This window comes from Ailuropoda melanoleuca, chromosome 13, assembly GCF_002007445.2.
Source record: "Ailuropoda melanoleuca isolate Jingjing chromosome 13, ASM200744v2, whole genome shotgun sequence".
Taxonomy (NCBI): Eukaryota; Metazoa; Chordata; class Mammalia; order Carnivora; family Ursidae; genus Ailuropoda; species Ailuropoda melanoleuca.
The window spans coordinates 65,659,880-65,684,927 of record NC_048230.1 but is presented as its reverse complement, the minus strand read 5'-3'; positions in this window follow the sequence as shown (position 1 = coordinate 65,684,927).

The following is a 25,048-nucleotide window of genomic DNA, read 5'->3' as shown; positions in this document are numbered from 1 at the left end:
CACTTTTACCAATGATATAGGGGAATTCTAACTTCTCCACTCCCTTTCTAACAATGGCTTCATTGTTATCAATTCACAGGATTTTCTTCCTCCAATATGATGAACAAATGAGCAAAAGAAAAAAATCAAAACAAAGAAACCGTACCAACTCCCCCTTCCTTATTGTTATTTTGATTTGCACTCACCTGGGCATTTTTAAGGTTGATTTTCTTCTCAAATGTTTGCTTATCATTTGTATTTTCTTGTCCAAGAGATGCTTGTTCGTATCACTTATCCACCCTTGTATCAAGTGGTTGCTCTTTTCATTATGGGTTTTCAGAAGATCTTTGCATATTAAGAATATTAACCTGTTATCTACTGTATGACCCTTCGCTAATAAAGATAGTGAGTCGTAACATAGGGGAGAAGTGTGTTGCCCAAGGACACCAGAATGCAATTATCAGAGCTGGATGGGGGCACCCTCCTAGATTCCCTGCACAGGGTTTTGTCCCACGCCCACGCCATAGCTTAGACCCTTGAGGTAAATTTTCTGGGAATTGCTAGAACAAATTTTCTCAGAGTGTTATCTTCCTTCATCAGAATCATCATCTTATGCTTCATTAAAATTCAGATTCTGGGGCCATACCCAAAACCTGAATCAGAGTCTCTAGAAGTGGAGCCAAGGAATCTTCTAAGAGAGATTCTTATGTTTTTGTTGTATTCACCAGAATTAGAGAACCATTACCCTAAAAGCTCAAAGTCCTTGCATAGGCACAAATGGCACCGTCTGGGATGGAGAAGTCAGTGGGAAAATGGCATAGTAAGTCTCCCAGCCCCCCTCCCCCCATCACCACCAGTTGAGGAGAGAGCCCTTAAAGCTGAAGCATCAAAACAGAGCTATCACAGGGGACCTGTTGGCCTCATGCTGCCCTTAAACCAAAAGCAAGCTTTTGTGACAATAGGGGTGAATCTAATATATCACTTCCTTGCTGGTATAAAGGTGTAAATGTCAGTTTCTCCTCATTTTTGTGAAGATTTGACAAAGCACTTAAAGCAGCACCCATTTTAATCAACAAAGCATCCAGAAAGATCACAGGGTGGCAAGTGTGCCATATCCTATCTGAGCTTTAGGTGGATTTGAAAATTGCACTTTTAATTAAAATTGGCATTTCTGAAGCTTGGGTTGGAGCTGGCTGTTTTGCTGGGGAATTGCAGACTGTGAAGCAAGCAATCTAAGGGGAGGGTTTAAATGAGCAAAGAGGAAGGCTTGTGTATGAACAAGAAGGGCTTGTTTAAATAATGAGTGGAGAAAAGATAATGTAAAAACGCCTTTGTGTTTAGATAGATTTCCTCAGAGACCTGAGTAATTGTGGCTGAGCTGTCCAAGGTGCTGACGGTTGGGTGCAAGGAAAGCTTGCTAGAGGTAAATGCCTCGCCCGTAGTTCTCAGTCCATCAGATTTGGCCTCTTTCATCAGTTTCTTTCCAACCAATGACAAATACACTGCCAGATGTTATACCGCAATACCATTCATTCATTCAATCTACAAAAATTTCTGATCACCTACTATGCATACTGGGTAGTGCTTTGAGGAATGGGAAAAAAAGGTCAACCCAGAATCATTGGATTCTATTCTGTATATTTTTCAGTAAACCTTGATGTTGATATTATTCCAAGATTTAAAGATTTTGTGAACCAGTAAAATTTTAAAACAACCAAGGGCAATTCAAAGTAAAGACATCTAAGAACATCAGCTATCACTTACTCTCTCCGTCTTCTGACAGGAAACAGGAGTTTTAAAACTGAAAATGTAGGAAAGCCATAATCACAATGAAAACCAGTTATTTAAAGTGACTCTGCAAAAATGCAATTCATTGTCCTTATTTTTCTCATTTAACTAAGAGCCACAGAAAATTTCACCATACACTGGCACCAGTTTCAAAACTGGCATTTGGAAGTAATTGATTCATCATGAAAGCCCTATGGAAACAAATAGAATCTCTATAAACATCCTAATCAGAGGTCATCTAACATAACAGATTGGTGCACATCTGACCTCCAGGATCAGCCTGTTGGATAGTCTTTTTAGAAAGTTCTTCCTCTTTTGGTAGTTACAGTGCCTTGAATATGGATGAAGTGAGTGTCTATGGGAGTGAGTGGAAAGGGATGGAATTAGCACTTATTAAGAACCCACTAGGTGCCAGAACTGTGTCTGTGACAGATGCTATACCTACTTGATCCCTCATAATGTAATGTTTATTCTCATTTTGTGATGTGGGCATCGTTAGCATCCCAATTGAGTATGAGAAATGTGTTACATATCAGAGTTTATGTTTATAATTTAAAAAACTCTCAAAGATCAATTTGGAGGGGAGCAGTTAGTCAATAAATGGTATAAGGACAATTGGTTAGGAAAAAATCTATTTTGACTTTCATATTAGAGCAGTCATCGTGTTAAGTTCCAAATGAATTAAATACTTAAATACAAATAATACAAACATATATTTTTAAAACAGAAAACATAAAATCAAAAAGTTATCAAATCTCAGGAGGAAAATGGATTTGTCAAAGCTTAGAAACAATTGAAAAAAATGGAAAAGGTGAACAGTTTTAATTTCTAGGATGAAAAGATCCTATTACACTTTTAAGTCTCATTTTGCAAAAGTTGATAATTAGCTACAGTGTATATTTAAAGTAAAAAGTGAAACCCATAGAGATCATTCTAGGGTAAAGGACTTGACTGGGAATCTTACAGGGGAAAAATTATCTATTTTGATCTGGGTGGAGATTAATTGAGCTGTATATATACGTGAGATTAGTGCACTTTACCATGTATTATTTACCTTGATTTAAAAAAAAGCAGAAATAAGTGAAATCCAATCAAATGTAATATGTCTATTTTAGACTATTTAGAAGGAGGAATGCCAAATCCCTATGGTACTAAAGACTCCTGAGACCATTGTACTTTGTGTGAATTCAGACCACACAATACTGACTTGATCCCAGCTCATACAAAAAATATTTGAAATGGCTAGTTGACTGCAAACTCAAAATGTCAACCATATGATTCAGCTAGTATCAAGAGAAGGCACAACCCAAGGTTTTACTGGTAAAAACATAGTGCCAGTAGGGAAGTAATAGACACCTAGCTTAGTGACCATTACCTGGCCAGGCTGGCTAGTGTTTGAATAAATTAATGAAATGAACTCTTTGCCTTACATAGCAAACTGTAAAAGGAGGCAATCTAGCCTCGAGTTTGGAGTAATACTGACCTGGGTCTGAATCCCAAATCTACCAAATACATGTTGTATTACCTTAGGGAAGTATTGTCACTTCTCTGAGCTCAGTCTCCTCATCTGTAAAATGGGAATACTAATTATACCAGCTCTGGAAGGCTGTTGCAAAGACTAAATGAGGTACTGCATATAATACACTTGGCATAGTGCCTGACAAAATAACCCCCCGCATAAGTTAGTTATTGTTAATGGCATTATCAACCACAAATTCCAGGGACTTTTGTTGTATATTATCTCCACAGGATTCCTGAGGGAGATCCTTTTTTGAGGAGCTAGGGAAGTTGCACAATCATTTGCCAAGACAGTCAAGTTGCCTCCCCCTGCTTCATCTCCTGCCACAGACCTAGAGATACCCCAGAGCCTGCATGGTCTCATTTACCTGCATGAGCTCTTGCAATCAATGTCCAAGGAAGCAAGCAAGGCAGGGAGGGGGCTCTGCTGGAGTGAGAAGATGAAGAAATCGAGAAGCCAGCACAGCAATGGTGAGAGCTCATTGACTCCTTCTCCCCAAGGGCCAGCTCAGCCAGCTGGGGAGGCCTGTCATTAACTCTCTTTATTGTCTACATTTTCTGCCTCACTGGCTCATCTGAGAAGGCAAATGGGACTGGCTTTAAGTCACTTCTTGCATGGGCATTGCTTCATTGGCTTCTGGAACTGGGAGGAGCTGGAATCACTGAAAACATTGACTGCCCAGGAGACATGCAAATATGTGAGATAGGGAGGTGGGTGTGCACATAACTTGGGGATTTTCCTAAGAACTTACCCTTAAAGGATCATGGTAGTTTTCACCCAACCATGCCTTCTACTGAGCCCAGAGTCTCCTATCACCACTATTTGGAGGGTCAGCCTTGTCCTTTGTAGCCAGACTCATACAGCTCACCCTTCGTATTTTAAAAAATGTGTTCATATGGTATTTCTCCACAAAGGTAGTGGCAGTATGGCATGGACTTTGCATGTGGACATTGATGTGCAGCTTATCAGCCATAAGACCTTAGACTCTCTGAGATTCATCTCCTTGTCTGTAGAGTGGAGAAGATTACACCTGTCTTGAAGTGCTGAATGAAGAACAATAGCATTGTTCTCCATATTGAGGATTTACCAGACCTTAAGTGCTAGAACAGGTGTTAGCTCAATCCAACCCTCTGCACAATCCAATGAGCTTATTATCATCCCTATTTTTAAGACAAAGAAACTGAGACACAGGATAGTTAAGCAACTTGTCCAAAGTAATATATCTCTCTCTCCCAACCTCCCCCATGGAACTCATTCATTACCATGGCTTCTATGTTTATTATCCAGCCCCATTCTAGATTCTGATGTCCATCCTTGTATATCCAATGGCATATTTGACTTGTCAACTTGGGGGGTTAAACAGATCTCTCAAACTTAACTTTCCCCAGATGGAAGGCACTGAAGCAACTTGTCCAAGGTTGAACAACTAAGGAATCATTGAGCCAGAATCTGAACCTGGGTCTGTCTGCAAAGCTTGCACTCTTGGGCACACACTACCTATTAATTGATTTTTCTCTTCAAAATATCCCTCTACATTCTCTGGCTTATTAAATCAGAAAAGTCAGAACTACCAGACCACCAGGAATTATGTTCTTGAGAATTTCTATGTGCATGAAGCATTAGGGAGGATCTCTGACTCAGAGTATGTGACAATTCTCATTTATCCAGGCTACCCAAACCTTCTCCCATTTGCCATCCACCTACCCTCATCTTGCCCATTGTCAAGCTCCCCTAACAGATGCTTTGTTATCTCCACCTGCAGTTCGAACTCGAGCTCAGCACTCAGATAGGAGTATGCTACAAGACAGTGAAGCCCTTCGTGACTTTCCAAAGAAAATTAGGTGGAGAAAATTGTCATATTCTGTTTCCTCATTTGTAGTATTGGGGACACGATAGTACCTACTTTCCAAGGTTGCTTGGTGGATTATGTGAGTCGTAGCATATAAAGAACTTAGCACAGAACGAGGCACAGTAAATTAACTTATGATTGTCATCCCTTCCTTCAAATTCCTTCTCTGGCCACTATTGGTGTGGAATATCTAGTCGCCCCAAGTCCTTCTTGTCTATGGTCAGAGAACTTTCACTCTCACTCACCTTGCCTTGGCCAAATAGTCTTTTATTCAACCACTGGGCAAGTTGAAAAGTACAGACCCAGAAATAACACACCATTATTTGCCCTGCAAAAGAATTCTCCTTCCTTTTCACCATTCTCTCCCCTTTCCCTCCCTCACTTTTCCCTCCCTCCCTCCCTCCCTTTCTTCCTTCCCTCCACCTCTTAGTGGAAATCCTAACAATGTGCCATTCCTTGGCACTAACTCATTTTTTCCCCCTTTTTCAGCCGGGGAAGGAAACTGTGGATGCAAATCAAAATACGTGTAATTCCACACAGCTAGGGAGTATTGAAGCTGGGACATTTCCCAAGCTAAGTTCTGTACCTTTGGTGTGGCCGGGACTGCCACAGTAGCCCCAGAAAGATGTCCAGAGACACTGACCTGGACTGGAGATGCCAGCCTAGGTGTTGCCCCTCCCCACAGTCATTGACTTTAGAGCTCAGAGCACAGACAGCTAGTGCCTTATCTGGGTACCCTAGGGACTGCTTTGGCACAGTGATGGCTCCACTGGGACCATGAACGTGGAGCCCAAGCAGGATACACAGGCTGGAGATAAGACCAAGAACAGATTCCCTTTGGCTCTCAGGTGCTGTTCATCAGAAATCAACAGCCCCACAGCCCTGGCCAGGACAGGCACAGGATGATAACAAGGCCATGTGATCAGCGGCATTGGAGGCTAGGCTGTCACTGGCTCCCAGAGATAAGGGAACAATGAGCAACCCCCCTACCTAGGGAGGGGCCTGGTCAGAGCCTATAGGGCAAAGCAGCAAGAGCTAAAGCTTGCCTGACCCTAACAGCTCTCCTGGGCTCCCTCTTCCCAGCAGGCCCCCAGAGCTCCCTCCTGTCACTCAGGAACCCTGGCCCCTATTACACACCCACCTTCCGACCCCTGTTTTCTGGAGTTAATCATGTTATCTCTAGAGCCCAGGTGTTAACGGATGATAACAGACAAGAGGTTTCTTTCTTACCTCCCTCCCCACAGAGCCTGCTGAGAGAGTGTGTGTGTTTGTGTGTGTGTGTGTGTGTGTGTGTGTGTGTGTGTAGAAAATAGACAGATCTTCCTCCAGATGGTTTACCCAGACCACAGATTCCACATTAACAGCCTTCTCCATGATCAGACCACTCAAGTCAGCCTCAGAGACAAACCTGAGGCCAAACGTGGACTCTGGACGAATGAGGAGGGTGGGCATGGGGGAGCTGTTAGTAGCATTTTTGGTGTCTTCCCACCCCACCCCCATCCACCCCCACCAGAGCAAAGCTGCTGACCCCACACCCGCATCCTGGTTTGGGGACGGATTCTGCAGCCCTGGTTCTTTTTTTTTTTTTAAATTTTATTTTATTATATTGTGTTAATCACCATACAGTACATCCCCAGATTCCGATGTAAAGTTTGATGCTTCATTAGTTGCGTATAACACCCAGTGCACCATGCAATACGTGCCCTCCCTACTACCCATCACCAGGCTATCCCCTTCCCCCACCCCCTCCCCTCTGAAGTCCTCAGTTTGCCTCTCACAGTCCATAGTCTCTCATGTTTCATTCCCCCCTCTGATTACCCCCCTTTTCTTTATCCCTTTCTTCCCCTACCGATCCTCCTAGTTCTTATGTTCCATAGATGAGAGAAATCATATGATAATTGTCTTTCTCTGCTTGACTTATTTCACTTAGCATTATCTCCTCCAGTGCCGTCCATGTTGCAGCAAATGTTGAGAATTCGTTCTTTCTGATAGCTGAGTAATATTCCATTGTATATATGGACCACAGCTTCTTAATCCAGTCATCTGTTGAAGGGCATCTCGGCTCCTTCCATGATTTGGCTATTGTGGACAATGCAGCTATGAACATTGGGGTGCATATGGCCCTTCTCTTTACTACGTCTGTATCTTTGGGGTAAACACCCAGTAGTGCAATGGCTGGGTCATAGGGTAGTTCAATTTTTAACTTTTTAAGGGACCTCCACACTGTTTTCCATAGTGTCTGCAGCCCTGGTTCTGCTCTACCCTTCCCCCATTCCTGCACACTCCTTTCCCTACCAGGTCACAGCAGCCAAGAAGTGGAGAGTCAGCCTGCCTGGGTTCTGGTCCCTTCTCTGGCCCAGCTTTGATGAGTGATCTTAGGGATCATAGACGAGTCACTTCGCTACCTGGTCTCAGTATCCCCCCGTAAATTGGGTTAGTAACGTGTGACTATCAGATCTACCAGGTGCTGTGAAGTTCTAGTGGAGGAGGGAGGTCTGAGATTTACCCTCCACTAAACAGGCCCCTGGAGCAGAGCTGGGTCTCAGCCTGGGTGTCTCTGGGTGACTCTGTTCTTTCTGCTCCTCTTCTTCCATGTCTATGATGTGACTGCTCCTTGGTCCAGTCTCTAGGCTCACCTCTGTGATGCCCTCTTGCTTTCCTTCCTTCCATTTCTGTCACTCAGTTGTTCTCCCTCTTGTCCTTTTGCTGATGGTTTATGTACATCTCTACACCTCACTCTGCTTTTTCACTTGCTGCCAGTGAGGGATGTATGCAAAGGATTGCATTTATCTAGCCCATATTTTAATACTAATGAATGTAGTTGATGTCATTATGGGTGACCATCCAACATCCTGGAGTTGACCTCTCAGCTCCAGTTACCTCCACCCCCTCACCCTTTCTGTTTGTACCCACAGATATATTCTAGACTTTGCATTCACCCATGACCTTCCCGTCTTTGAAATATTAAACTGTTCTCAGTTCTCTAATTCCACTCTGCCTTCTCTCCAACATCACTAAGATCAGTTTCCCACCACTTACTTTTTTTTTTTTTTTTTTTACCAGCATACCTGCCCTCCGCTTGCACGATAGCCTTTCTACCTGGTTAAGATCCCTTGATTCATCATATGAAACATCTTTCTGTCAATGGCTTTCTTGTCCTCCTACTGCCTTCATTTATTCACTCACTCATTCATTTATTTGTTTATCCAGCACATCGTTATTGAGCATCTAATATGCTCAGGCACAGGCAGATGGTTCTAGAGAGACGATGGTGAGTAAATAGACATTAATTCTCCTCTAGAGTCCCAGAATTTTAATCCAATCCAGTTCACTCTTGGCTCTTATGTTTGGGATGCTGAGTGTTCCTAAAAATTTCTGGTTTCCAACATTCTCTGGACCCTCATTGTTGCCAGAAGTCCTTCTATATGCTTCTTACATTCCTTTTTCTGTTCCCCAGGGACTGTCTCAACCGTTACCTCATTCTTAAGCTTCCCCTATGAAAACTTTCCTGAATCTCTCTAGTCTGATGACCTTGTTTTCTGAATCTTTGCAAAAAACAAAACAAAACAAACCAGAGGCCATTAGGTCTATTAATTCTGAACAATGAGGTTACACTGTATGTGATGTAAGAACGGAAGAGACCATCCCCCAATGTGTGGATTCTAATCTTGCCTCTCTGTGGTCTTGCTGGGCGGTCTCAAATGCTGCATTGGGTCAGTGGTTCCAGATATTTTCATGTCCTGACACCTTCAGAAATTGTGCTGAAGCTTTGGACTCTCTCCCCAGAGAAGTCCCCTTGCAAATGNTCCCTCCCTCCCTCCCTTTCTTCCTTCCCTCCACCTCTTAGTGGAAATCCTAACAATGTGCCATTCCTTGGCACTAACTCATTTTTTCCCCCTTTTTCAGCCGGGGAAGGAAACTGTGGATGCAAATCAAAATACGTGTAATTCCACACAGCTAGGGAGTATTGAAGCTGGGACATTTCCCAAGCTAAGTTCTGTACCTTTGGTGTGGCCGGGACTGCCACAGTAGCCCCAGAAAGATGTCCAGAGACACTGACCTGGACTGGAGATGCCAGCCTAGGTGTTGCCCCTCCCCACAGTCATTGACTTTAGAGCTCAGAGCACAGACAGCTAGTGCCTTATCTGGGTACCCTAGGGACTGCTTTGGCACAGTGATGGCTCCACTGGGACCATGAACGTGGAGCCCAAGCAGGATACACAGGCTGGAGATAAGACCAAGAACAGATTCCCTTTGGCTCTCAGGTGCTGTTCATCAGAAATCAACAGCCCCACAGCCCTGGCCAGGACAGGCACAGGATGATAACAAGGCCATGTGATCAGCGGCATTGGAGGCTAGGCTGTCACTGGCTCCCAGAGATAAGGGAACAATGAGCAACCCCCCTACCTAGGGAGGGGCCTGGTCAGAGCCTATAGGGCAAAGCAGCAAGAGCTAAAGCTTGCCTGACCCTAACAGCTCTCCTGGGCTCCCTCTTCCCAGCAGGCCCCCAGAGCTCCCTCCTGTCACTCAGGAACCCTGGCCCCTATTACACACCCACCTTCCGACCCCTGTTTTCTGGAGTTAATCATGTTATCTCTAGAGCCCAGGTGTTAACGGATGATAACAGACAAGAGGTTTCTTTCTTACCTCCCTCCCCACAGAGCCTGCTGAGAGAGTGTGTGTGTTTGTGTGTGTGTGTGTGTGTGTGTGTGTGTGTGTGTAGAAAATAGACAGATCTTCCTCCAGATGGTTTACCCAGACCACAGATTCCACATTAACAGCCTTCTCCATGATCAGACCACTCAAGTCAGCCTCAGAGACAAACCTGAGGCCAAACGTGGACTCTGGACGAATGAGGAGGGTGGGCATGGGGGAGCTGTTAGTAGCATTTTTGGTGTCTTCCCACCCCACCCCCATCCACCCCCACCAGAGCAAAGCTGCTGACCCCACACCCGCATCCTGGTTTGGGGACGGATTCTGCAGCCCTGGTTCTTTTTTTTTTTTTAAATTTTATTTTATTATATTGTGTTAATCACCATACAGTACATCCCCAGATTCCGATGTAAAGTTTGATGCTTCATTAGTTGCGTATAACACCCAGTGCACCATGCAATACGTGCCCTCCCTACTACCCATCACCAGGCTATCCCCTTCCCCCACCCCCTCCCCTCTGAAGTCCTCAGTTTGCCTCTCACAGTCCATAGTCTCTCATGTTTCATTCCCCCCTCTGATTACCCCCCTTTTCTTTATCCCTTTCTTCCCCTACCGATCCTCCTAGTTCTTATGTTCCATAGATGAGAGAAATCATATGATAATTGTCTTTCTCTGCTTGACTTATTTCACTTAGCATTATCTCCTCCAGTGCCGTCCATGTTGCAGCAAATGTTGAGAATTCGTTCTTTCTGATAGCTGAGTAATATTCCATTGTATATATGGACCACAGCTTCTTAATCCAGTCATCTGTTGAAGGGCATCTCGGCTCCTTCCATGATTTGGCTATTGTGGACAATGCAGCTATGAACATTGGGGTGCATATGGCCCTTCTCTTTACTACGTCTGTATCTTTGGGGTAAACACCCAGTAGTGCAATGGCTGGGTCATAGGGTAGTTCAATTTTTAACTTTTTAAGGGACCTCCACACTGTTTTCCAGAGTGGCTGTACCAACTTGCATTCCCACCAACAATGTAGGAGGGATCCCCTTTCTCCACATCCTCTCCAACAATTGTTGTTTCTTGCCTTGTCTATCTTTGCCATTCTAACTGGCGTAAGGTGGTATCTCAGTGTGGTTTTGATTTGAATTTCCCTGATGGCTAATGATTTTGAACATTTTTTCATGTGTCTGTTAGCCATTTGTATGTCTTCATTGGAAAAGTGTCTGTTCATATCTTCTGCCCATTTTATGATTTGTTTATTTGTTTCTCGTGTATTGAGTTTGAGAAGTTCTTTGTAGATCTTGGATACCAGTCCTTTATCTGTGGTGTCCTTTGCAAATATATTCTCCCATTCCGTGGGCTGTCTCTTAGTTTTTTTGACTGTTTCCTTGGCTGTGCAGAAGCTCTTTATCCTGATAAAGTCCCATAAGTTCATTTTATCTTTTATTTCTCTTGCCTTTGGAGATGTGTCGTGAAAAAGGTTGCTCTGGCCGATGTCATAGAAGTTGTTGCCTATGTTCTCCTCTAGAATTTTGATGGATTCCTGTCTCACATTGAGGTCTTTCATCCATTTGGAGTTTATTTTTGTGTATGGTGTGAGAGAGTGGTCAAGTTTCATTCTTTTGCATGTAGCTGTCCAATTTTCCCAGCACCATTTATTGAAGAGACTGTCTTTTTTCCNCTTTCTTTTTTTTTTTTTTTTTTTTACCAGCATACCTGCCCTCCGCTTGCACGATAGCCTTTCTACCTGGTTAAGATCCCTTGATTCATCATATGAAACATCTTTCTGTCAATGGCTTTCTTGTCCTCCTACTGCCTTCATTTATTCACTCACTCATTCATTTATTTGTTTATCCAGCACATCGTTATTGAGCATCTAATATGCTCAGGCACAGGCAGATGGTTCTAGAGAGACGATGGTGAGTAAATAGACATTAATTCTCCTCTAGAGTCCCAGAATTTTAATCCAATCCAGTTCACTCTTGGCTCTTATGTTTGGGATGCTGAGTGTTCCTAAAAATTTCTGGTTTCCAACATTCTCTGGACCCTCATTGTTGCCAGAAGTCCTTCTATATGCTTCTTACATTCCTTTTTCTGTTCCCCAGGGACTGTCTCAACCGTTACCTCATTCTTAAGCTTCCCCTATGAAAACTTTCCTGAATCTCTCTAGTCTGATGACCTTGTTTTCTGAATCTTTGCAAAAAACAAAACAAAACAAACCAGAGGCCATTAGGTCTATTAATTCTGAACAATGAGGTTACACTGTATGTGATGTAAGAACGGAAGAGACCATCCCCCAATGTGTGGATTCTAATCTTGCCTCTCTGTGGTCTTGCTGGGCGGTCTCAAATGCTGCATTGGGTCAGTGGTTCCAGATATTTTCATGTCCTGACACCTTCAGAAATTGTGCTGAAGCTTTGGACTCTCTCCCCAGAGAAGTCCCCTTGCAAATGCATTCCACTGACAATTTCAGAAAAAGTTCACAGACTCCACAAAGCCCAGTTAAGAGCTTGTGGATTAGATGAACTCCACGGACATTTTCGACTTTCTGGCCTAAGAATTGCTGATCTTATGTTGCCTTCAGTCCATACACCAACCTTGCCCCACGTCAGGGCGCAGAGGGTAAGGGGAGAGTTCAAGAGTCCGATCAGAAGAACAGAGATATGAATGCAAATGAAGCAGGCATTGTTCACTCTCTCCAATGGGCATAATAACGTAATCTCTCTTCCTTTGTCAGTTCCCAAGAATGCTGAATGGGAAAATGTGAGTTGTGTTACCTATTGCTAGGTAAAAATAAATTACCCCAAACTTGGCAGTTTAAAACAACAACAATTTATTACCTCTCATAGTTTCTGTGAGTTAAGAATTCAGGATTAATTTAGTCAAGTGGTTCTGATTTGAGTCTCTCAAGAAATTGCAGTCAAGAAGTCAGCTGTTGTCTGAGGGCTTGACTGGACCTGAGGATCCACTTCCAAAGGGACTTAACGACAGATTGGCCCTGGCTGTTAGTGAAAGGCCCCGGTCCCTCCCTACGCGGGCCTCTCCCTAGGGCTGCCCACATGCCCTCACAACATGGTGACTGGCTTCCTCCAGAGCCAGTGATCCAAGAGAAAGTGAGGTGGTACCTGTGATGTCTTTTCTGACCTAGTCAGGTGTCACCATGTCCACAATACCCAATGGGTCATGCAGGTCAATGCTATCCAATGTGAGAGGGACCTGCACCAGGGTATAAATTCCGGGAGGCGATCATTGCTGGGGGCGTCTTGGGGGCTGCTTACCACAGTGGGAGCTGTTCCCAAGGGGGATGCCACCATGCTTGCTCAGAAGTTGGGAGTTTCTCAGTCATATCTGCCTGTACTTTGGGGAACATCTGTGGGTGTTTGATTGTTCATTTCCCTTTGCATTCCAGCTCCATGAGGGTAGCTAGTAAAGTGCATTTTTCTTTTGTTACAAACGCAGTGTGAAAGTTACCACCATGTTGGGTATGTAACAGCCAACCCTTATGGGGCAGTCACCACATCTGCGCACTGTCCTAAACACCATACAAGTATTACCTCATTTAACCATTAAAAAGACCTATGAGGAGGAAGTCAACATAGCCCCCAGTTTACAAATGAGAAAACCGAGGCATGCAGAACCAAAGTAACTTCCCCAAGGCCACACGGTTAGCAAATGTCAAAGGAAGGGTTTGAACTAAGGCAATCTAGGGAGTACGTACTCTTGACTGCCATCTGTGACCACCAGCAGAAGGCGGCATCGGCGGCTTGGGCTGTGGGAGTTCCCAAGTTCTGTGGGAGCAGTGAAGGCGAGCTGGGGAGCACAGGCATGTAAGGACAAAGGAAGCCCTTGGCAAGGAAGAGACAAGCAAAGAGGCAGGGAAAGAAGCCAGGGCTGGGTGTACATTGGGAATCAGACAAGGGAGGAGAGAATATGACCAAAAGCTTCACAGGCCACCAAGTGGTTGAGGAGAAAGAAGATGACATTGCGGCCCTTGGAGGAAGCAGTTTGGGAAAGTGGTGAGTGGCAGCCCGATTCCAGTGGGTCTGGAATGCCTGGGTGTGAGGCAGCAGGTGTAGACCAGTCTTAGGAGAGGCTGGTTGTGAATCAAGGGGAGGCAGCATGGGGAGTGCAGGGAGAGAGAGAGCAGGGCCATCCCAGGGTGACATGAAGGGTCCAGGGGAAAACCCCCTGAGCCCCTGCCTACTGCCCAGGCCAAGCAGAGCAGAATCTGCCTGGCAAAGACTTGTTCTCAATCCCAGAAAGAAACCCCTATCCCAGGGAGTGCCAAGGGAGGCCTGAAGACATAAATATTTGCTCAGCTTCTGCCCTTCTTGTTCAAATAGGACGTTGCTTTGGGGATGGAGGCTGGCTGCCTAGCAAGGAAGTGAGAAATCAGTGAGGGTGGAGGAGTGCAAAGGAGCAGCAATTGCTCTTGGGGTCACTAATGAACCCCCCAGGCTCTGGAGCTACTGGAATCCATTAGCTCATCAAAGCAGCTAAATAACACCCCTGCTCCTTTACCCGAGACATCTGTTCAAACAAAGCCAATCTTTCCCCTCCCGGCCAGTCTCCACTGCAAACCACCACCACCACCACCACCACCACCACCACCCCCCCAGCCTGTGGCTGAATCCATTGGGTTGGGCTGTGTGTAGTGCCTGTCTGTACCCCAGCTGTAACATGCTCTGTTATTTCAACAGGGTATGTTGTTAAGTTATGACCGACTGTGACCATAGGCTTCTCTGGGGCTATGCCCTGTGTGGATTTCTTTTTGCCAGTATTTGAGAATCTACATGTGCTAGCTACTGTGAACTGAGTTACTGTGTGTGTGTGTGTGTGTGTGTGTGTGTGTGTGTGTGCATGCACACACAACACCATCTTGCTGTGCAACCCTATTGTGTGATGTGTGGCTACGTCACCATAAGACTCAAGTGTTTTTTTACATGCGGTGGCAGGTTGTGCGCTTGGTGTTGAGATGGTACGTCCCTGTGTGTGTTGGTGGTGTGCTGTGAGATGTCTCCTCTGTGTGCGTGTGTTTGTTTGCACACGCACCGTAAAACTGTCCCTGAGCCCGTACGTAGCTATATTGTGCCATCTGGTCATACACAAAAGTATTTGAACAACGCTGTGACTGCTTGTAACTCCATGAACTGGGTGTTGGGCTACAACCCGTGAGATCAGGTTGCCACTGTGAGGCACTGTGTTTTAGCAGGATGCTTTATTGCGATTGCTGGCGTGAACAGAAGGATCTAAATCTCTGATTTCCCTTCCCAGTAGACCAGGGGTCACCCTGAGGAGCGTCTGGCCAGACGTGGCCGATGTGAATGGATGCTCGATGGGGTGGGGCACCTCTTCTCCTCAGCTGTTGGGTGTAAGTCCAAGCCCTAAATCCTAGGAAGCATCAGGTAAAAGCAAAAGCAACATCCAAGAGGCAGCCAACCCAGCAGCTGGATGGGGGAAGAACCTGGGGACAAGTCAGGCAGTCAGACAGTGACCACCAAGCCCGAGGAGGCAGTGGCCAGTGGGGGGCTGCAAGGGCAAGTCCGAAGATTCCAGAACTGACCAGCGAATCCCTGTTGCCACTGTGACGTAGTGGGGTTAGACTAGCAGCTTCTACACACATTAGAATCGCTTGACATATTTATTTCAGTGAGGTTCCTAGACCCATAACCAAAGATTCTGACTTAGGAGGGCTGGGCAGGGCCGTGGTGTCTACATTTTCAACAAGAATCCCAGGTAGTCAGGACCACACTTTAAGAAACCCTGGATTCCAGGAACCCTAGGAAAAGATACTGAGACCATGAGGTACAGCAAGGATCTAGAGCAGAGGAGGAGGAAAACAAGAGGAGACAAGGAGGGAGGGGGGGAGAGCTGGAGACCACAGCATACCAGGTATCCTTGGTCCCTGCCTGTATCTCCCAAGCACTCCCCCAGTCCAGTCTGTGTCCGGTCCTATGGACTCTTCACCCAAGCCTGTGTACCAGGCAGCCCAAGCCCCTGGGAGCCTGGGAGTTAGTCCCTGCCCCCTCCAGGAGCTCTCCACCCAGGATGCATGGGAGTGGGCATAAATGCCCGGCTCCCTCCTTCCTCAGGTGGTACAATCAGTATAATTGGAGGCGAGTTCTGCTCCATCTCCCAGACAGAGGTCCCCGGTGGGACTGAACTGCACTTGTCCGCAGCAAAGCCTGCTCACTAACCATCTCTCCCATTTCTTTAGGGCTCTTTTCCCTTCCCACTCTCTCTCTTGCTCTCCTGCTGGTGCTTCCTGGAATCACTTGCCATGTAAGCTACTGGCACCCACATTCCTTGTCTCAGGGTTGGCTTCTTGGGGATTTCAACCTAAGACAGGTGAGGGGAAGAAACCCCAAAGCTCCTCAGCATGAGCAATCAAGGGGTGCTAGATGGAGCTGAGCAGATGGGAGGGGGGAGGGGAATCCCAGGCTTCCTCTCCCACTGGCTGGCTGAGACCCTCCCCTGCTTTTGGAGGGAGCCAGGGCTGCCCCTCCGCCCCCTGGGGAATGAGTGAANGACAGGTGAGGGGAAGAAACCCCAAAGCTCCTCAGCATGAGCAATCAAGGGGTGCTAGATGGAGCTGAGCAGGTGGGAGAGGGGAAGGGGAATCCCAGGCTTCCTCTCCCACTGGCTGGCTGGGACCCTCCCCTGCTTTTGGAGGGAGCCAGGGCTGCCCCTCCGCCCCCTGGGGAATGAGTGAAGGTTCTCTCAGAGTAGCTGCTTCCTTTCGGGTCTTTGATGTGCCTGATCAATCTGATGGATCCTTAGAAATCTCTACTTCCCCAACATTGTTGCTGTGGCCACAGGTTGTGACCCCCAGCAGTTCCACTCAAGGGCACCTTCCAGGGCCGTCTTCTTAGCCCCTGGCCTGGGGAGGCAGCCCCGGCCCTGGCAGGGTCTGGTGATCAGAATCAGGCTTCTTTCCAGCTCCATCTGGATGGAATTCCTCTGCTCAGGCTGCTTGGAAGCGGTGTCCACACTGTCGGATGCTGCTGCTCTTTCGTAAACCCAGCCTGTCTCTCTAGGGCTGCCCCACCATCTGCTCTGGCAATTTCCTGCAGGAATGTACTGCGTGAGAAAAGACCCCCCCCCCATGATGAGACCCAGCTGCTCAAAGGTCAGCCCCTCTGCGTAGAGTGTTTGGGCTTTGTTCTGGGGTCATTTCAATGCCCAGCACTTCTTAATATGGACAGTACCATTCCAGCCTTTCCCCCAGTGCTGGAAAGTGGGGGCTCAGGGTGTGACTCGCAGGTGCACGGGTCTTCGCTTGAAGAACAAGTACGTTTCCTTGTGAATGCTGCCCCAGTGAACAGCTGGCTGCCCAGGGCACCATGATCAGACAGAGTGTGAAGCTGTGTCTGGGCTCAGAAGAGGGCAGTGGAGTGGCTTGCTGATGGCCTGGAGTGGGGAATGGTAGCAGGCTGTTGATGCCCTGCCCATCTTCCCTCGGCCACCTCCAACCTCATGTCCAGCTCCGGGGGACGGTTTCTGGGTCCGCTAGCAGTTTCCCATCTCTTGACCAAAATGCAAACTCCAAGCCGAGGATGGTGGGTGAGCTATCCATCAACCAGCAGTGCCTGGGCAGGTGGGGTACCACCCAGGCCAGAGGGGGCATCAACTATAGACCCCCAGACTACATAGCTCTGGTCATCGGCTTTGAGCTTCCTGCCGGTTCTTCGGCCCAGAAGCACTCCAAGTCTTAAGAACATAGCACCTTCCTGGAGGTCTTTAATTCTCCTCTCACGTCCAAGCCATGCTCCCAACTGTTGGTGCAGGAAGGACTCCCATGGCTTTGGCTGTGACTGGAAAAACTCACCCCAGTACCCTCTGGGCCCAGTCTGGTTTGTAGTTTGAGGTCCTGAGTTGGCTTCTAACACCAGAGGTGTCACTTAACGTTGGACATCCACCTCTAACCCAGGAATGGGGAAGAAAGCATGACCCGGACATCTGTGATCCCCTCCTACACCCGGGGCAGACGTCACTAGTGGATCAGATAACCCTTCCCACCAACATACACTTAGCTTCAGAATCCAGGGCTCCTGCAAACCACTGCCAAAGTGTTGGAAAATCCATTTGCGTTTGAGGAAAGGTCTTTGGGCCCAGGCACCAGCAATGACGATGACGGTGATGATGGTGATGGTGATGGTGGGAATGATGACCCTATTCACAGACGTTCATGGTGGCTTGAGGCTTGAAAGTACTATCAGCCACCTTCCTTCCATAGCTTACTCCTTCAACCTCCAAAGAGAGGTCATTGCTTTATTCAGGCTTCTTTAGGTTGTCACTAACAGAGGATTTTTTTTTTTCTCCAAAATGCTTGAAAAAAAGCTTCACAGAGAATGCTGATGTCTAGGCCTGGGTCACATCTCTGTCCCTGGGGTCCACATGGCGGGCCCCAGCTGTACTGTATGTACTGAGAAGGATGATTATGAAATGTGGTGGGGAGCAGGTGACTCTCCAAGACAATGGATGCTGGAGGTCCAAAGAGGGGGCGTGTGATTGCCTACCCCCACCCTGTTTTCCAGAGGAGGACGCACGCTCAGAGACAGCAGCCAAAGGGTGGAAGTGCCAGTATGAAAACCCAGGGTCCTAAAACTCTGAGTTCAGGATGCTTTTCCCTTCATTAGGGCTGCGCCTCAGAGGTTAAAACAAAGTGATCCTTACTACCTTCAAGAAACTCCCCAGACAGAGTACCCCGAGGCCCTCTTTAGTCCCACTGGCCAGGACCACAAGTGGACAGAAAGGGCCTCTACTCGGTCATGATCCCTCCCCAAATGGCTGGGCATGGATTCAGAGGGGACAGTCGGGGCAGGCTAAGCAGGGACACTTCCCAGCAGTCAGCCACCCCCGGCCCAGGTGGAGCCATCCTGCATCCCCCATCCAGGAGACAGCAGGCGGACAAATAGGCAATTAATTACTGCCTGGCGGCTTCGGGCTCCCCTTCCCACTCTGTTCAGCCAAGTGTGTAATGGAAATGGGACTCAAACAGACTCCCCTGCCCAGAGGGACCCCGGGTCCACTCAGCAGAGGGTGAGCTCTGGGGAGCCAGGGAAGGGGCTGGGACATAGAGGTGAGTTTATTAAAACAATGAGCTTCTCCTGATGCCTTCTTCCTCCGTGTCTCGGCCTCGGCCTCTCGGCTGCAGGCACAGCCTTCTCAGGGCCCTGCTCAGAAGCGGTCCTTTCCGGGCAGCCTGAATACAGGAGTGTTGCTAGTATTAGTCTCTGATAATATTAGCTGCAGTGTATTGAGTGATATCCTACATCCTTTACAAGCATTCTCTCTTCAAATGTTCAAGAAAGTCTTTGGTGGAATTTTTTTAGCTCTCTTTTACAGCTGGGATACCCCTCTTTCATAGCTAAGGAAGGTTGAGGCCCAGAGAAGTGAAGTGGGCTCTCTGGGGGCTGGGATAATGTCGTGGTTGGAGCACAGGCTCTGGAGTGTGAGACCCATTCATGTCCCTCACTATTCATTTGCCCTGGGCCAGTTACTCACCCTCTCTGTGCCTCATCTACAAAGGGGTGATGGTGTTCACCCCTGCCTTATAGGGTTGCTAGGACGGTGTCTGAGAGGGAAGCACTCAATGAATGGGAGCTGTGTGGCTTGAAAAGGTAGACCCTCTTATACCTTGTTCCGCGACAACTTTAAAACAGCAAATGCGCTCGATGCACAGAGTGGGTCATAATAGGTACTGTGTGCACCCTACACATCTGACAGACCCGAGAAACTCAAGCCCTTGTCATTTACAAGATTTCAGGGACGTTCTGAATCTTCTCGCTCTGCCTTGTTTATTATCTCTCACCAGCCGACCCTTCACTTGGCTCTCACTTCCCGTGCTTCGTGTTATGAACATAACGGGAATTTTTGTCTGTTTCCAGATGAGCCACATACATTCTGATGGTGAATTTGCTTTTAGTAAACTACACACACTCCTGCCGCAGATTGTTAGAAATCGCCCAACCTGGTTGCAAAGTGATTGCCCCAGAACGAGGGAACTTGGCTCTCCTGGACGGCCAGATGGGCAGCCTGGCGAGCGCAGAGCCATGGTGCAGTCAAGGGAAGAAAAGAGCATAGCCCAGGCCAGATCAAGGCACACAGAGAGAAGTCACACACAACTAAAGAGAGCCAGGGATTGTCCCCTCCCCCACGCACGGCTTGCTGGGGGTGTCCTGGCTCCCCTGGCCTCAGAGCCCTGGGGTGGGGGGCTGAGAGAATTCACTCAAGTCACCCCAGCACCTAGCATGAGGCCCGCAATGAACAGGGAGTCTGCGAATGCCGGATAAAGGAATGGATGAATGAATGGAAAAAAGAGTGAATGGCATATCTATTCGGGGGAAGCTATTAAGTATCAAGAAAAGAGGGAAGGAGAAATGATTAGACAGTGCTGTCTATTCTCGGCTCCTTTAGAACGCTGCATAATCTCCATATTCTGATGTGAAAGCTCTCCGAAGACAAATTAGATGAAAAAAAACCAATGCACACAACAGAATGTACAACATGCTCCTTCTGTGTTTTAAAAAGGGGTAGACGACAATAAGACACATATTCGTATTTGTGTATATACTTGTACATGTTGTGCAGGCAAACAGAAGCATACTTAAGAAACCAGTAACGGGGGGCGCCTGGGTGGCTCAGTGCTTAAGCGTCTGCCTTTGGCTCAGGGCGTGATCCCAGGGTCCTGGGATCGAGCCCCACATCAGGCTCCCTGCTCCACTGGGAGCCTGCTTCTTCCTCTCCCACTCCCCCTGCTTGTGTTCCCTCTCTCGCTGGCTGTCTCTCTCTCTGTCAAATAAATAACAAATAAAATCTTAAAAAAAAAAAAGAAAGAAACCGGTAACAGTGGTTTGGGAGAATTGGAAAGTGGGTAGGTGGGTGACAGAAGCTACAGGGACTTCATTATATATATATAATCATTATATTTTGTTATATGTTATATATAATAAATATTATATATATATAACACATAACATATATACATTTCTGTATATATGTCAGAAACATATATACATGTTTCTGAGACATGTAGAAAAAATAAAGAAAAGGAAAAAAAGGAAATTTCTGCTGCAAGGAAACATACAAAAGTCACCCCTTGCTTGACGCCAGGGGAGGCAAGGGATGCCTAGTTATCTTCCGAAGGACTTAGTTTAATTAAGGGCTTAGAGATCTCCTAACCTATTGAATCTTGGACCAGAAAGTATTAGGTGAATTCCCAGGAGCTCCGGGCTTTCTGAAATCATTTCCCTACACTCCACATCTCTCTTGTAGCCTCTGCACCCTTCTGTGCTGGCAGAAGCGTGGCGCTGGTGGTGGCCACTAGGGTAACAGGCGGCAGGAAAGAATTTGGAGGGGCCCAGAGGCTGTCCTGGTGAAGAGGAAGGGGAGAAGCTCAAAGGCCTGAATATAAGAGACCCAGGAGCAAAAAGAAGGAAGCTTTGTTTCTGCCTTCATTGCACCTCTCCCCACACTCCCCTGCTGGGTAGCAGGAAAGAGCCACCAGCCAGTAATTGGGTAGGGGACAGTCCTATGTGGACACCCTCTCCCGGATCTCCAGAGCAGGGAGCACCCCGCTGACATCAGGGCTACATTTATAATCGTCCAATGTGGAAGGAGCACAAATTCTTTTATGCAGCATGGAGCACTGAGGATCCCGGGGGCTGAGCCCAGCACCATGAGCTGGGAGGACAGGGAGGGGGACGTCTGCAGCACCCACACCTGAGGTCAGATTGATGCAGGAGCCAAAGGAAGGAGGCTAGCAGCTGGGTCTGGCTGTCCCAGCACCAGGATCTTTCCATGTCTATGGGATCTAGTCGCAGGGACCCCACAGAGAGAAGGCGTATGGCCTTGGAATTTCTGACACCGACGGACACCCTCTATTAGAGGCCCTTCGGTAAGCACATTCATTTGGCTTTTACATCTTGGCTTGGACGAGGCCTCCTTCAGTGACCTTCACATTGACGACATAGTCCAGTCTGTGTGTCCCTAAGAGGAAAACCCCAGCCTTGGTCTGCAGCTGGAAGGATCGAGGCCGGAGGGAGGCCTCCAGCAGGCTTCTTCAGAGCCCCATCCTTTGAACCTGACCTGGAGCCTGGTCAAACCCCTCTCTGTGGTGACAGGCTGGGTCTGGGGCACGGTTTTCAGAGCAGGGTTTGCTCATGCTCAGAACAGACCCACATGGCCTGGCTCCAGGCTCACAGACCCACCTGGGACTGCCGCATCCTCTGGGGCTGAGCGGGGTCCACGCTGATAATTCTGCAGCTACTAACAACCAAACCCATGCTAACCCCAGCTGCCGCTTCCAGAGCCCTTCCTAAAACGCTCGGGGTTTTACGCACATCATCCCACTGAGTCCTCACATCAACCTCGACAGGAAGTAGGCGCCTGTCTCCAGCTGCCTGGGACTTTTCAAGCCAAGCTTCGAGCAGCAGCCAGTCCCACTCCACTGGCCACTGCTAGGATACGGGCGTCGTAGGAGCTGTCGGCAGTCCCGTTTCCCTCCACATGGAGAGTCAGTCAGAACACAAGGGTGACGTGTTGAGGACACAGATGTGGGAATCGGAGAGGCGTCCCCGGTCCCAGCTCTCCTGAGGGCCTGCTGCTTCCTTCCCTTCTGTCGTTACCTGAGACCCCAACATGCTTCCAGGAATGCCCCTTTGGGCCTAAGCTAGGGGCTGAGGTTGCAGATAAATGAGATAACACATTTAGCCCCTGGGATGGAAAAAATAAGTCTCTGCTAAGTGGTAGCTATTATCACTTTAATTAGGAGGACATGGACTCAGGACTCACCCGGAGAGGGGGCCTGTGGCAGGGCACAGAGGCAGGTTTTATTTTTCACACACTACTGCGTGCTGAGACGAGACAGACTTGTGAGTGGAAGAGGAGGGTGGAAGGCGCTCCCACAGCAGTGCTGTCTGGGTGATGGTCTGGGGGCTGGCACAGGGAGACGGGGAGGCTGAAGCATACAGCAAGGAGGCTTGGGGATTCAGCCCCACCTTCTCTGGTCCAGGCTCTTGGGGGCCGCGGGTGCTTGGCAGCCCGATGTGGTCCTGGCTGTCAGCACGGTGGTTTGTCCAGAGGCCTGTGAGGAGCCTCGTCCATGACAGGCTCTGCTGAGCACCAGGATGCAAGGACGAGTAAGACCCGGTCACACCTGCATGTACATGCAGCAGGCCAGGGCCAAGTGCAGAGGGGTTAGGAATATCTGGGAAGGACAAACCCAGTCTTGGAGAATCAAAGAGGGCTTCCAGGAGGAGGTGACATCCAAACAGTGACCTAAGAATGCATAATAATACTAGCTAATATCCATGAAGGATGCTCTTTTAGATGCTTTCTATCCTTTGAGGTAATCCTTTCTGCCACCGTAGAGGGAGGGCTGATTATCCCTATTAGACAGATGAGGCTGCGTTGGGTGAAGTGAGTCTCCTGGTTACACAGCTACAAAATGATGGAGATTGGATTTGAATTCGGCCCTGCCTGGTTTAAGTGTGGTTTCTGAACCACAGAATGAGGGTGAGTGGGAGCAGGGGTGGGAAGAGGTCCCACCCTGTAGCAGGAGCAAAGAGATCCCACTGACCTGCTGGATGGGAGGCTGCTAAGGCAGGCCTGGGTCGGAACTCACAGGGCCTCATAGACTGTGAGTGGTGGGGAGGGAGTTTGGACTCTGCCAGCGAGGGCGGCTGGACGATGGAGAAGGCGACTCTGCCATGTAAGCATCGCGCCCATAGAGGAAACTTCGGTGGCTGCAGATGGCATTGCCTAGGCCTGGATGCAGCTTCCTCCCTGGACCGCTGAGCCCCGCCTTCAGAGCCCCCTTCTGAGCCCCGCCTTCAGAGCCTCTCGGAGCTTGGAGCTCGGAGCTCTGTGCCAGGCGCTGGAGGGAGGGAGCTGAGGGGCTGGGTTTCCAGCCGCCTGCCTGCTGCAGACCCTCTTCATCTTGAGTGAGGAAATAGCTGGTGCTTCTCAGCCAATCACCAAGCCCCCTCCTCCAAATGAGCCGTAATGACTCCTGATTGCTCCTTTGTCCCTGCGCTGGCTTTCAATGCCATTTCCATCTGTGGCTGTGGGGAGGAGGAAATGGGGGCCATGCAGACCAATATGCTCTGCTGGTTTTCTATTTCAGGATAAATGCCTGTGGTGGGGGGTTGAGCCGGCCCGCCCCCAGGCTCTCAGACCCCAGTGCCAGGCACAGACGAGTGGGGGTGAAGGTGGAGATGAACAGAACAGTTCCCACATTGGGCAGGACTTCACAGTTTACAAGGCACATCTCTAACCGTGAGGTAGGATCATATCCTTGGCAGACTAATGAGTAACTGAGGCTCGGGGAGGAGTTCATGCACGCTGGAAGATCGTAAAGGGTGGAACCAAGTGAGGTTTCATTCATTATTGAGCACTTACTGTGTGTCAGGCACTGTGCTAGGTGTTAAATATAAACCCAGAGATTTTTCAGTTGTGACAACAACAACTAGAATAGCTAGCTTTGGGTACGTGGGTGGCTCAGTCGGTTAGGCGTCTGCCTTCAGCTCTGGTCATGGTCCCTGGGTCCTGGGATCGAGTCCCGCATTGGGCTCCCTTCTCAGTGGGGAGTGTGCTTGTCCCTCTCCCTCTGCTCCTCCCCCCTGCTTGTGCGCATGCTCTCTCTCTCTCAAATAAATAAATAAAATATTTTTTAAAAAAGAATAGCTAGCTAGCATTTACTGAGCATTTACTATGTGCCAGGTGCTTCTTTGCCTACTTGTCAGGTTACGGTTCACTAATCTTCCCACCAGCACTGTTTAGGAGAGCGCAACAGACACTTGCATGGGGCAGGAAGTGTTTCTGTCCGTCTCCATCCTGAAGGTTGGCACAGGCCAAAGATGGTTCAGAAATGGGAGCATTTGGAGAGAACAAAGACTGATGGCCTGAGGAGATAAGAGAGAGGGTCCAAACGGAAGGGGGAAAGGGGAAGGGGGTCAGGGGGAAGGGGGTCGTTTCATGGTGGATGGCCACATGAGGACTCCAGGAGTTCTGATCAAAGAACTCCCAGAACTCCCATCCTGCAGAGCCTGGGGGAGCTGATTAGAATAGCACATAAACCCCACAGCCACAGGTTGTGTTGAATTGAAAGATCCTACTTGAAAACACAGTGAAAGCGTCTCTCCCATCTTCCTTGGGACTCTGCGTGCGTTTCTGAGCGCTGACGAGTAACAGTGAACGCGCGCCACCCCTGCTTCCCACTGCCAGGACATAGTTCTAGGACAATCATTTTTTTTTTT